This window comes from Marmota marmota, unplaced genomic scaffold (genome assembly GCF_001458135.2).
Source record: "Marmota marmota marmota unplaced genomic scaffold, marMar, whole genome shotgun sequence".
Classification (NCBI taxonomy): domain Eukaryota; kingdom Metazoa; phylum Chordata; class Mammalia; order Rodentia; family Sciuridae; genus Marmota; species Marmota marmota.
Window position 1 is genome coordinate 17057776 of NW_026000221.1, and position 15693 is coordinate 17073468.

Sequence of the window (15693 nt, forward strand, 5' to 3'; positions counted from 1 at the left end):
TATATATATATATATATATATATATATATATATATATATATGTAAGTTTGGAGAAGATAATTGCCATTTTGTAATACTTTGCCTACAAATCTCCCAGTCAAATCCAGGAGACAGTCAATTGTCCACATTCTTCTCATGCAATAGTATAATCAAATATTCTGTCACTACATGACAATTATCTCTTTCTCCAATGTCCATAACACTTTTTCATTGTTCCTCAGTCTCTCCTTGCTAGTCTTGTTAAGGAATTTATGGCTTCCATACACCAAATTCAATGTCATTATGCTTAAAATTTTTATTCTGTTGGCATAGTATTTCGAGATAACAAATGTTGTAATGGCCAACTATTGCTATGTTTCAAATACCCCCCAATTAATGTCTAGTACAACAACTCTTTTGCTATGTTTGTGAACAGGTTTTGATCAGGGGTGTGGGTAGTGCACAATAGGAATGGCTGTTTTTTTCTTCGTTGTTACTTAGACTTTTATCTGGGTTGGCCCAGTTAGCTGGGGTAGAGAGAGACTACTTGAGAAGAGCCCTGATGCTTCAACATTACAACTTCAGCTCATCCTTTGGTCACAAATGATATTCTAACTTGGTAAGAATCCCATCCCATTTCACAAAAATGACTGAATTTTTTCCTAGTAACCTGGACTTGTATCTTATAACATGACTCATTTTACTAATCAAATGTTGACTTGTTCTTTTATCTCATGAAACTGAAATCTCTGTATCTGGAAAGGCCACATGCTAGTTCACCATTGTATCTTCACCAATAATACATTGCCTGTTATATAGCAGGTAGTACTTGAATGTTTAATGAATTTTGAAGCCATCAATTACCTTTGAGTTCCCATTTTCACAGAGTATCATTTTAGTACAGTTAATCTCAGTATGGGAGATGTATATTTGTCCAGATCTAAATATACATAAAATTCATTAAAGATATATTAAGACAGACTAGCCAAAGAAAAACCAGAGTCTAATGATAGAGAGTGAGAAGATAAAGCCTTTATCCAGACGACAATACTTGGAATATAATCTGAAAGGCCCTTCAAGGCCAGAGGGAAGAGAATCACAATATCAAAAGAGGAGATGAAAATGATGTTTTAAAAAATTCAAAGATACAAAAAAAGAAACACCACTGAGGCATATAATTTAGTACTAAGGCCATGAATAGGTAGATACATCTGTTTTTGCTAGGCAAGAGGAAATTCATAGATTTGAAATCATTAAGGAGTTTTAGACTGTGGTAAGCAACCTAGCATTTCTAATGCTAACATCTCTGTAAATAAGTACCCAGGAAGTCATTTGCTTATCCATGGTGAGTTCACTAGAACTCCTCTGGGCTTTAGGCTGGCCATGGGATGTGGTTGAAAATGTGCAGGACTTAAATATGTAAACTTTTTTTTTTTTTAATTTGGAGGTCGGTAGATTGCAGAGAATTGAAAAGAAGTTGAAGAAAGCTGTCAGGAAGAAAAAAGAACTGATAATAGCATGAGAAGCCTAAACCTTTGCTGTTATTTTTTCTAAGCCTATTGAAAGATATTTGCATGTATTAATTCAGTAATAAATTGAAGAAAAGGATACCTGGTAATTATAGAAATGGGCATATTTCTATTGGACATGGAGAACTTTTCCTCATCAACTTAAATAAAAAGTGATCTGAAAGTCATATTGCAAAAAGTCCCTCAGTTTCTGGTTCTGTGTTTCTTGAACGTGAACATATCTTCTAATACATTAGGTTAAGTAAGCCTGAGTCCTTATGTGTAAATACTAATTCACCTACAGCTTGTCTGCTCATTAAAGCCCTGTGTTAATGGGCTCTTAGTACTGAATACACATTTATTATTCCATTATCCTATGCTGATGTTCACACACGTGTGCACACCTACACACACAAACACACACACACACACACACACAAATTCTTGCTTCATTGCGGGACTCTGTGTGGTAAAAATGAAAAGAAAGTACACAGATGAAAATCACCTTAACAGAAAAGCTTCCACCCTAATTTGGGCAAGAATGTGGACATATTTCAGATCTACCAGATCATGGCACTTAATATTGGGAAACGAAGAGAAAGTGGTTAGAAAATGCATGATGTCAGAAAAAACTGGATGACAGAGCTTTTAGATAAGGAGTGGACTTGGAAGGCACAGCATATTCACATACTTTGTGGTGGGAAGAGTGAGAGAGAATGAGCCCTGTCATTTCATATGGGATCTACACCTCACTGTGCCAGCAGAAAGAGGTGCTCTTAAGCTCAGAAACCTAATGAGCCACGCAAATTCCTTACCCGGTCAATACACAATCATTTGATGTTACCTATCCCAGATAAATAAAAATTTTTAAATGTAGAAAAAGATACCTAATCAGAATTATCATTTAAGAAGAATATTAAATATGAAAAAAATATTTTAGTTGAAATTTTTCTCTTCCAAAAGACTCAACCTCAAAGCTGGAGTAAACCATATAAAAATATCTCAAATGGAACTAAATAATTGCAATAAATCTTTTTTAAAGTGCTTTTATTCATGCACTATTAGTTATTCATAATAGTGAGGTTCATTTTGACAACACAGATATATGGAACATAATTTTGTCCATTTGAGTCCCCAGTTGTTCCTCTTTCCCTCCCCCTACTTACCCTCCTACCTCCTTGTATTCCCCTTCCTTGGCTCTACTGATTGTCCTTCTATTTATTTATGGTTTTAATTGGTGCTTTATAGATACCCATAGGTGGATGGAATTTACATATTCAGACATGTACATAGTGTAATTTTGTCAAATTCTTCACACATTCCCTCTCTTTTCCTGTCTCTTCTCCTTCCTAAGACCTCATTCCATTCCTCTCCTCTATTGATTTTACCCTTCTTTTCCTGTACACCCACTTCCTCTTATTTTGCTCAAGCTTCCACATATGTGAAAAAACAATCCATCCTCAACTTTCTGATTCTGGCTTATTTCAGTTAGTATCATATTCTTTAGATCCATTTATTCATCAGCAAATGCCATAAGCTCATCTTCTTTATAGTTGAGTTAAACTCCATTTTGTATATATCCTACATTTTCTTAATCCATTCATCTGTTGAAGGGCACCTGTGTTGGTTGCGTAACTTGGTAATTTTGATTGCACTGCTATAAACATGGATGATATATCACTATCACTATAATATGCTGATTTTCTTTCTTTTCGATAAATACCAAGGAATGGGATATCTGGGTCATGTGGTGGTTCCATTCCTGGTTTTATAAGGCATCTTCATAATGATTTCCAAAGTGGCTGTATTAATTTGCAGTCCCGCCAACGATGCCCTTTTCCTCACATCCTTGGTAGACGTTATTATTTGCATTATTGATGATTACTGTTCTAACTGGAGTGAGATGAAATTTCAATGTGGTTTTGATTTTCATTTCCTTGATTAACAGTGAGGTTAAACATGTTTTCATATATTTGTTAGCTATTCATATTTATTCTTTAGAAAAATGTGTATTTGGTTCTTTCAGCATTTGATGACTGGGCTATTTGTTTTGGGTGTTACATTTTTGAGTTCTTTTTATATTCTGGCTATAAATCATCTGTCAGAGGAGGAACTGACAAAGATGTTCTCCCATTCCATAGGTTCTCTCTTCATGCTGTTGATCATTTCCCTTGTTATGCAGAAGATTTTTAATTTGATGTCCCACTTATTGATTCTCAATTTCATTTCTTAAGCAACATTAAAGAAGCTGGTGCCTATGCCATTATGTTGAAATGTTGACCCTGGCGGTTGCAAAACTTCTGGTCTAATTCCTTAGTCTTTGATTGACTTTGAGTTGGATTTTGTGCAGGAAAAGAGATAAGGATCTAGGTCCATTCTTCTACTTGTGGATATTCATTTTCTCCTGTACCATTTCTTCAAAAGATTATCTTGTTTCCAACATTTTTTTTTTTGGAACCTTTGTAAAGTATCACATGGCTGTAATTATGTGGGTTTATCTCTGTGTCTTCTGTTCTACTTCATTGTCCTCATGTCTGTTTTGATGCCAGGGCCATGCTGCTTTTGTTACTATAGCTCTGTAGCATGACTACAGATCACCGCTGTGATGCCTCCAGCATGGCTTTTCTTGCTCCGGATTGCTTTTGCTATTTGGGGTATTTTATTCTTCCAACTGAATTTTTGGACTTTTTTTCCCCCTAGTTTTATGAAAAATGTCACACTTTCTTCCCCTTCTAATAACTGAATTTTCTTTTTTGCTCTTCCTTTTTTTGTCTTTGTTTAATTTGTTAGATTTGGTTATTTTTTACTCTTGCTCCTTTCCAGCCATCACCCACTGTCTTTCTCCTGCTTCCCTTCTGTTCACTTTTTAATTGTTTCAAACTTTCCTTTGCCTTTATGCCGCATTTTCGCTTCACTTAAGGAATTGTGCTTTCACTTTCTGGTAGAAATCTTTGGTTTATGTAATTTCTATCCCATTCATGTTGTTGAAATTATTAATACTGTGGGTGATGTCATTAATGCCTGCTGTTTAACGTCTGATCTAGTTCATGGCTATTTATTATTGGTGCTGATGGTAAACGCTGACCCCACCATCCTTCTTTAGATGGCAATTAGTGCTAAATATGTTGGAGTAGGCCCCAGACATTTATTTTAAAGCTTTAAAATAAATTCCTTTCACCTCATTCTCTAAGCGACGCTGAGAAGTCATTGGGATACTACATGCTCTAAGGGTAGAGGTCCTGCTGAACACCACTCACAACTTGGCAAGTGACTGTGAACTTCACTCCCCTCACAAACTTGCCCCACTAGAATCCAATAATATTTTAACACATAGAATAGGAGATACAGAAACCTCAAACCAACAACCTGGCCCCAAGGAGGAACAGCTGGAGTGGGACCTCTGGTCTCATCCCTGGACATGTAGTCACACAGGAAAAAGAGAGAGAAGCCCATAGAATAATTCTTTAAAATAGAAAAGAAAAGCCTGGATTCAGAGAACTGTCAATGCAGATAAGAAATGGCCAAAAAGGAGAGAGATTCACAGTAAAATTTAGACAAACATAAGAAAGAAATCAAAGACAATGAAAAAAAATTTGAAATAAACTTTGCAAACATACGTATCATTGGACAAAATCAACTGAAATATAAAAGGAATGGAAGGGAGGAAGGAAATTGTCAAACAACAGGAAGCCACTATTGGGCATAGAAGATAACCAAAGATCAATCATCATTGAAGAGAAAAACTATGGATAACTGATTCTTAAAAACTATAACCCAAGAATATTTGAGGGCTACATAAACATCTAAACATTCATCTTTAAAAGTATGCTATGTACATGAAAAAAAAAAAAGATCTGGAATTGCCAACTTTTAGTATCTGGCAAAAATATCAAACTTGAGGAATTCTGAAAAACTGAAGTAACAGGACTTGGAATTGTAAAACTTGTACCCTCAAGGCAAAAAAAAAAAAAAGGCAGAGAGGGAAAGATGGAGGAGATGGAGGAGGGAGAGAAGCAGAGAAAGGAAGAGGGCAAGAACAAACACAGCTCTGTAAAACTCAACCCTTTGCATAATTAGAGGAGAGAAAACTTTATGTGAAATAAACAATGATGGAGAATATCATACTATTTCACAAAGTACTCAAAGAAAAAAAATACATGAAAAGAACACAGGGTCAGCTTGAAGAGATTACCATTATCTTAATCTTGAACAATTTGACATGTAGGAATAAGAGTACTTGGGGCTGGAATGTGGCTCCATGTTAGTGGTGGCCTAACATTCTCGAGTCTCTGGTTTCAATCCCTATCTCCACATAAACATAAATAATAGTACTGAATTATACATAGTCATACTTGATATTAATTATCAAAAATAAGAAAAGAAGGTAGAAATGAGAAAACTCTTTGGGGATAAAGAACACCTGCTACTAATTGTATAAGGAATGTTGTTTTTTTTTTTTTTTAATCATTTTATTAAAACTACCTATGTCAATAATTATTCCAGTCAATGGTCATTAATGGCAGTTAAATACTTAAATAACATTTAAATATATTTAAAACTATAACCCAAGAATATTTGAGGACTACATAAACATCTAAACATTCATCTTTAAAAGTATGCTATATACATGAAAAAAAATGATCTGGAATTGTGGACTTTTAGTATCTGGCAAAAATATCAAACTTGAGGAATTCTGAAAAACTGAAGTCATCGGACTTGGAATTGTAAAACTTGTACCCTCAAAAAGGCAAAAAAAAAAAAAATGGAATATCCACATGCTCTCCATTTATACCCTTACATTAAATCCTTAGTTGCAAACTTCTCAGAATAATTAGAATTTAAAAAGAAAACACAGTGTAACAATTACATGGAAAAAAACAATAAAATAAAATCACAGGATGGAAAGAACTGTTACACATCACCTTAACATGTGCTTTTTTTAAAACCAATAATGGGAGCATGCGATATCTCTGTGTCATAGGCGATTAAAACTCTTGGCAAACTTTTGAGCTCTACTATTAAAACACTCTTTATCGATGATAAAAACCCAGCTTAGAAATTTCAAGAAATAAAAAGAAAACAAAAGTCTCAGATGAGATGTGGGAAATAAACTTAATCCTGTCTACTTCCGAAAGTAGCCTGCGTAGGTTAGACCAATCTAAAGACTCTGTCAAGGCCTCTAGTAGGTGAGCTGTCGGTTAGGGATCCTCAAGTGATCTCTCAGGGGGTCATAACTCACGTACTTGAAAATCTTGGAGAACATTTTTCCCAATTAGCCTAAGTAGTACAAACTTCTATACAGGCTAGAGCTTGCAAGAATATATTGCTCAACTCATAATTACCCCTCTTGGATTTGCCTTGTTTCCTTTCTTAGACTCTGAGCTTCAACAACACAGTGGTTGTGGTTTTATCTACATATTGTCATCACTGAGTAGAGTTCCAGTCCTCATATATTTGCTATATCACAGGTGGTTATCAATTGTATTATACTAATAGTTCCCCACCCCAAAGATACTAAGCACAGTCACTCAATGTTCCACAGCATTTCTTTTTGCACTTTATTTTCTCCAGACTACTTCAACATTAGTTTTTAGGGTTTTGGTTCAAAACACAACTGATTTATGAAGCCCACTTAGATTCTGACAACTTTTATTCAAACTGAGGAATTTTTCCCCTATATTAGCAACAGACTAATTACAATTTAGGAGTTCCTTTTTTATCCTTAAAAAAATGTGTTTGAGTGTCTAGCAATAATATGCACATATGAAATCTTGAGATCCTTTTGTTTAATCCAGACTTAAAACTGTAAATCTTAATGATCAATTTATGAAAGTACTTAGCTTCTGATTGTAGTAGCCAGGGAAGAAATTCAGGGGAGAAAAAGATAGCACACTTGAAACCTAGGTTTTGCAAATGATTTTCATAATCATAATACCTCAATGAATAGGTATCATGAGTCTAATTTTCTAGATGAATAAATAGTGATTGTAAACATTTTAGTAATTCACTCTTGATTATATGAGAGTAACTGAAAAAAATTAAGTTCAAATTTTAGCCAGGAACATGCCTATAATCCCAGCAAGTTGGGAGACTGAGACAGGAGGATTGCAAATTCAAGGCCAGCCTCAGCAAATTACTGAGGCCCCAACTAACTTATTGAGACTCTGTCTCAAAAAATAAAAAAGGGCTGGGAGTGTGTTGCTCAGTGGTTAAGCATCCCTGAGCTCAATCCCAGGTACCACAAATAAATAAATGACTCCTGGCATATTCACTGATCTTTTTTCCTGTGTAATTAAATTTCTGAATGTGTTGAGGAAGTCATGATTGTGATTTGGGAATGTACTCTAGTTCTGGCAAGATGGTCTTATCTTACATGTGCACTTACACAATCACAAATGAACCTCAAGGTACTTGAGTTCCTGAGATGTTTGTGTACAGAAATGTTGCTATTTGTTGTATAAATGAATTGCCTCTATCTACTCTTCTTGGACTTGAAGATAGTGTATTGTATTAGAGGATAGTTTAGGTATCTTTGTTCTACTTCAACTATAGAAAGTTCTAGGCCACAATCTGCAACAAATGTCTTCCTCATCCTCAGCTCAGAGGACAACTATGTTCCTTTGTTAATCACTCTCCTCCAAATTGTTGTAATCACACATTTGCAACTGCATCTCTAAATGTCTGGGTCACAGTGAGAAGCAGCTGATACAGATAAATTACCAAGATAACCTTTTGCTGAGATTGTTAATATGATTGATAGAAGTCATTACATAAGTTAGAGATCATTATTTTTTATTGTTAAAATGGGATTTTCCCAGCAAGCCACATCAAGCAGGCTCTGACTAAGATGGAAAGAAGTCTCCTTAGAGATAGTTATTAGTCTCATGTCTGGACATTGGACAGCTTCAGGATCTAATCCTAATGCACTAAAATCATGGGCAAGAGCCAAGCGATAGTGCTGTAGAACTTTGGTTTTTAGACTTGAACATGCCTTAGAATGTTACGGGAAGGCTTCTTAAACCAGATTGCTGGTCCTTACCTCTCAATTGACAGGTGGCTTAAGAATTTGCATTTCTAGGAAATTCCCAGATAATGATAATGTTGCTGGTGCTGGGTCTGTGCTCTAAGAAGCACTTCTTTAAAACCACTTTTGGTTTAGAGTACAAGCTCTACAGCCATAGCATCTCGGCTAAAACCCCTCCCTTCCACTGAGGGCTTTAGGCAAGATTATGAAACACTTTGAGACATCATTTCTTCATTTACTAAATAGAAAAAAATAGGAATAATGATGACAGCAAAATGACAAGGCCATATTAAGAATTTAATAAGTAATAACTATGGCTTTTACCTCCTCTGGGAACCCTTGCTGTCTCATGTCTTTCCCTCTCAGGAATGCAGTAAGATCACCCAAAAAAATATATAAGCTCTATCCCAGTAAACTTGGCCACGAAATATACTTGCAGGAAGTACCTACCAATAAAATCACCAAATACTAGGACTCATAGTTTTAGTCAGCTGTTTTGCTGCTGTGACCAAAAGACCTGACAAGAACAATTTTAACAGAGGAAAAGTCTATTTGGGGGCTCATGGTTTCAGACGTCTCAGTCCATAGATGGCTGGCTCCATTCTTTGGGCTCAAGGTGAGGCTGAATATCATGACAGAAGTGTGTGGTGGGGAAAATAGCTCAGGACATGACCAGAAAGCAGAAAGAGGCTCCATTCACCATATACAAAATGCCCCTAAAGTTATGCCCCCAATGTCCCCTCCTCTATCCACACCCTACCTACCTTCAGTTACCACTCAGTTAACTCCCATGAGAGGATCCTTTTACTAATTGGGGTAAGGCTATAATAAACCAATCATTTAACTGTAGCCCCTTTGCATTGTCTCACACAATGAGCTTTTGGGGGACACCTCACATCCAAACTGTAACACTCATATATGCTTTATTTGCTAGTCTAATTTCAGCAATGGGGAAATGGAAACCCAGAAAATTGAGTCTCCCTCATACCATGAGTTAGTGGATGCACAGACATGTCCCTATGCAAAGACTAGTTGCTGGCTTTAGTCATTCAATAGGACATGCATGAATATGATAGATTAGTTATGGGTCAAGAAAAATGATGTTGTTCTTCTGTGTAATTAAATTTCTGAAGCATTCCCCCACCCCACCCCATTAACCTGGCTATAGTGGAGATGAACATTTAAACTCGCATATCTTTGGTGACCACACAAATTAGCTCTGGTACAATATACACCTCATCTCTAGGGAAGATAAGTATTAAAACACCATAAATGCAAGGATGGATGAAGGGCTTAAAACATTCCCAGCATCTTCAAAATTATTATTATTTTTTTAGATTTTTTTAAATGACTTTACGTAAACCCTGATGCTTGCTTTTGAGGTCTCTTTTTTCCAGTGTGTGAGGTCTTCTTTCCCTGTGAAAGATATCTATCCTTCCAAGTGCCTTTGTAAAATACCATATAAGAAATTCAAGAAGACAAGCATAAATTCCAGTAGTTCTGGAGGCTAAAGCAAGAGGATCATAAATTAAAGGCCAGCCTCAGCAACTTAGCAATACCATAAGCAACTTAGTGACAGAGTGTATCAAAAGAAAAAAGAAAAAAAAAAAAGACAGGGTATGAGGCTCAGTGGTCAAATATTCCTAGGTTCAATTCTCAGTATAGGATGGAAGGAAGGAAGGAAGGAAGGAAGGAAGGAAGGAAGGAAGAGAGAAAGAAAGAAAGAAAAATTTAAGAAATAGATATTGGGAAATGCCTGACTCCTGGTAAGATTTAAAGGTGGTTCTCAAAGTAGTGGTGAAGAGGCATCATTTTGAGGACTTTATCTGGAGGAATGAAGGGTAACAAATGGGAAGGAAAGAGACAGATACATAAAGAGACAGATGAGAGGTTTGACCTGGTGAATGATCTGATCACATTTCAAATTTAATAATTTTTAAAGTGAAGAAAAAATGCTTGAAATTGAAAAGTATAACATTGTCTTTTCTGAATTTATAATGAACAAAATATTGACTAGTGTATTTGTTACATCTTTAAACAAATTAATCACAAATTTTTTCAATGTCTCTCTTGCTTGGCCTGACATGGATTCTGAAATCAATGTCCCATTACAGTAAAAGTTATTTCAAAAAATACTATTTATTTGCCAGTTAGTTCATTTTAGAAGATATAATTGTATTATTTTCCTGCTTTTACATTTTCTTCATTGTTAGTGCAACATTTTTCTCTCAATTAATCAAACTGCAACATTATCAAAATTTTCACATACAGAATGGGAAATTTCCACGCATCTCAATAACTATTTTGGACACTTGCATTTAAGCACATTAAGATGCTTATTAGTGGAGAGTTGTGGAATGAGCCTCAATTAGTGAATTAGACTGTATTCATTACACTTCACCAAATGCTCATTAACAGATTGTTTGATATTTTTTTCTGCCCATGCTAGGGGCGAAGAAAAACAAACATACTGGGGAGCTAGCCTGCCTTTGCAGCAATATGGAAATGAAGTCACATGATGGTCTTTTTGCTTACAGCTGCCTGCAGTAAGATTGCTTATAGTTTTCATCAGTAAGACTTTGGAACTAGGTATTGGAAGGATGTACTAATTCTTCCCTGCCAATGGGGCCCATTTGGATTTTTTTTTTTTAAGTAAAGGCCTTCTTTTTAAAAAAGAAAAGAAAGACAAAATCTAAAAGAAATCAAGTCCATTTCTGTGAAAAACAGAACTAATTTAATGCTCATTTTGCCTCAAGGCTACCCAGGTAGCCTTGACAAATCTTTACTTGAGCATGCACAGTCATCTAGTATACTTCCATAGAAACTTCCCTAGCTTTCTCCTCCACTCAGGGTCAGAATTTTGATAGGTCTCTGAGCCTTTCCTTACTCCCTCCTCATCTTGTCTGGTACAGGTATTTCCTCTGGTAAATCTTTGCATATGTAATATCATCTTGGTTACTGCTTCTTGGAAAATCCAGAATAACAAGACAAATAGCTTGTTACCAATGAACCCTCCACAGTCTCTAGAATTAAAAACATGCATTACCTCTGGAGAGGAAAGTGAAAGGTGGAGCTGAAACAGGTAGAAGTTTTTCAAGTCGGTGATGGAACCATTAGATCTTGATGGTCCCTCTGCTCGCTCATACAGTCAGGCCATCATATGTCCCAAGTCACAGCAGAAACTTGAAAGATAACAGGGCATCAGAGCATAGCCAAGGATCGGAGTCTACTAAATGTTAAAATAAAGAGATCAAATAAAAGACTATCTGATAATTTGCAATATTCACAAGACTATGTGATAATTTGTCAGATTCACAACTGTCTTCTATTAGTTCCCATTCGAACGTCCTTCTCTGGACTGAATAACTAATAGAGAGAAGTAGTCTTAGATACTGAGAGTTACAATTTCTGCCTTTAAAAGTCCAATTGAATTTTTAAACACTGTAATATGAGACCTACCAGCTATAAAATTTTATGTTTCTACCAACTTCCCTGGTGCCTCTATAAGAAATGAATTGTAAATTGCTCTTAGATGTGTAAAGAAGCCCTTCAAGTCATCCATTGTAAACCATCGACTACAACAAGATGCTTATAGGGAAGAAGGTCAGAGAATATCTGAGGAAAAGGTGGGGCAGGTCTGTCAGCTATGCCTGACACCTTGGTAATCCATTTCTTTCTTTCCAAGAGAAAACAACAAACTCACTGACTGTATAAATTCCAAGCAATTTATTCATATTGACTAAACATATATATTTTTTATTAAATGTAAATATTGAAAAGTGATGGCTTGCTTAATTTATATTAGTTTTAAAAATGCAAATCACCTTTAATATTTGACATTAAGTACATGCTTGATCATATTTTCTATTACATATTGCATATATAGTAACTTGTATATGAATATCATTTAATATCATAGAATGAAGAACAAAAGGGATTGTGGGAAATAAATTACGTGACAATGAAAAATTAATGAAGTAAAATGAATAATACTATAGAAAACATACATAATTATTGATTATCCAATATTATTATCATTAAACCTTTTAAAACTATTTTTTAACCAAAAGAAAAAATCAGTTGACCTCTAGAGATCCATGTAGAGATAAGTGATTTTAACCCTATGATTTACAAAAACTGCCATATTTATCTTTTTAAACACAATGTACATAAAACTTGATGTCCTGCTTCTATCATTAAATAAATAATATTAAAGGTATCTTATTAGAAATAATTTTAAACCACTATAACTTCCATTAACATACAAGTATCAACTACTATTCAACAAAAACATCTGGAGGAGTTTCTGGTCAATAATCACCCACATTTTCTTTGGTGTCTCAGGACCTTCACCCGGGGACTCAACTAAGCTGACTTTGCGGGAGGTAGGGAAGCACCTTTATGTTCGATAAGAAGCCTAAGGTATAATCTGTTGTTAAACACTTGAACCTGAGATAAACCCATCTGACCAAATTGCTTTTCCCTGAAACTTGAAGTAAGAGACACATAAAGAAATCGACAGCTTTAGTACTTGCATGTGAAGAATCATGTTGACATAGGCAGAGTGGGCATTGTGGTATATTGCTAGCTGAGTTTCTGGAAATATAAACAAACAATCAACACCAGCAACAGTGGTGACAACAGCAGTAATGGCAACAATAACAAACATGGTGGCAGAGAATATAGACCTTACCAAATGCTATCTTCCAACAGGAGTGTCCAACCTTCAGCAAAATTCCAATTTCAGGTTTCTTAGGCACCCTGGATTCCAGACCTCCATTCTGCAGCACTCTTCCAGTGGTACATCTCCAAGGCCATACACAGCAGCCTGGTCAGTAAGAAAAGACTCTTTGTTTAGTTTTGTAGGGATTGGCTAGTGGATGGGGTAGAGAGAGAAGATGGGAGGGGAGGGAGGGGGGTTGGTAGAGGATAGGAAAGGTAGCAGAATACAACAGTTACTAATAGGGCATTATGTAAAAATGTGGATGTGTAACCGATGTGGTTCTGCAATCTGTATTTGGGGTAAAATTGGGAGTTCATAACCAACTTGAATCTAATGTATGAAATATGATATGTCAAGAGCTTTATAATGTTTTTCAACAACCAATAAAAAAAAATTAAAAAGAAAAAAAAAAAAAAGAAAAGACTCTTATATGGAATCCTTACATCCCTTGAATATGATTATGGGCCAGGAAACAAGAAATTCCTGAATGGAATACTAGTGATCCAACTTAATCAAGTTGTTTATCCTGCTTGATCATTTGTAAAATGGATAGTGAAAGCCACCTCACATCCTTGTGGTCGGATATTTCATGTGGTAAAAGATGAAATTATCTCAGTACTAAAGCAATACTGACTGGCTTCCCCTCTGTGTACCAAACAAGTCCTACAGGAAAACCTTTCTAATTCTAGTTTCAGCAACCCCTACCTTTCTGAAAGGGTTCTAAAAAGTAAAGTTGAAATTTTGGTTTCTATTCTCTCTCCCCCCCCCATTCTCTCTCTCTCTCTTGTTGTTGTTGTTCAGAAGTGTTGTAATCACCTGTCCTAAGTAAAACCTGGAACTAGGAAGACATCAATTCACCAATTTCTACTGTTACCTTTTTCACCTCTGTAACCAAAGTACCCAGTGAGAATAACAGAGAGGAGGAAAAAATTATTTGGAACTCATGATTTCAGAGCTGTTAGTCCATAGAGGACCAGCTCCATTTTTCTGGGATCAAGATGAAACAGCTCATCATGGCAGAGGAAAGATACTCAGCTCACAGGGGATCAGGAAGTAGAGACAGAGGGGAAGGACCCACTTCCAGGGCATACCCCACAGTGACCCACCTTCTCTGGCTTTGCCTCACCTGACTACAGTTACCACTGATTTAGTCCAGTCAAACTAGGATGGATTGATTAGGTTACAGCTCTCACAATCTCATCTTTTCAGTCAGAATGTTTCTGTATTAACAAGAGCACAACATAATCATAATACCTACTCAAGCAGTGTACCTACTAATGTGTGGAACATGTCAGGAATTGTACAGTTGGGATATTTCTCCCTTTCTCTTTTCCCAAGATGCAGAATTTAAAGAACATTCAACACCACTCTCACCATGCCCTACATAAGAACAAGAGAAAAAGATGTTATTAATGTTATCATTCTGTTATTAATGATTGTTGCTTCTTCCAAAGAGCTTGTGATTTTCATTAAACTACTACCCCTTGAATGCAGTCATAATTTCAGTATAGTTTTTCCCATTTTCTTTGACTTAGGTATCAAAATTATATGCTTGTTCTTTCACATAGTTAATGATGATTTGATGATATATTTTGTCTTGGATATGCTAAGACCAGTTATAGGATCCTTACTTATCTCTAACACATATAACCATTTTACAAGCATAAAATAAAAACCAATCCCCATTACAAAGATCAAAAGATTAAGACAGATTGATTAGGGAATTTTTAAAAACTTTTTTATACTTTTTTTCACAATAACTTTATTTTGTTTATTCATTTTTATGTGGTGCTGAGGATCAAACCCAGTGCCTCACATGTGTGAGGCAAGCATTCTGCCCCTGAACCACAACCTCAACCCAATCAGAGAATTTTTAATCGAACTAAAATTTGAAAATTCAGTGCAGTTCCTTAAATTCAATAAATACTTACATAAAATCTTCTGTATTGTAGGTATTCTAGAGAATTAAAGAAATATTAGAATGTTTTCCTGGTATTCACATTTTTATCATTTTTATCATTCTTATCATTCAATTTGTCCGCTCCCTGGCAAATTAAACACTGGGAAGTGCAAGGCATGTAAGAGGAATTCACTGAATGAAAGGAGGGGTTTTCTTATTGCAGTGGTATCTGGAGAGTGCTTTAAAGATGGAAAAGACTTTCACTGGACCATATTTGATGTCAGGGTGAGAACGCAACATGAGCAAAGAGCCATCATTTCTGAAACTTTTAGTGTCTGAAAAATAAAATTGAAGACAAAAAAGGAAAAAGCAAATGAACCAGCACCACTTAAATTTAGAGTATGATCAAGAAGATATAGCACTTAAAAATAAGCATGCACCCAACACAGAACCTACAAAGACCTTAAGCAAATACAGCAAAGGAACAGAACTCTGACAGAGGAGAAATGGACAAATCCGTAATCATAATGGGGCATCTCTATGCACCTAGGAATTATAC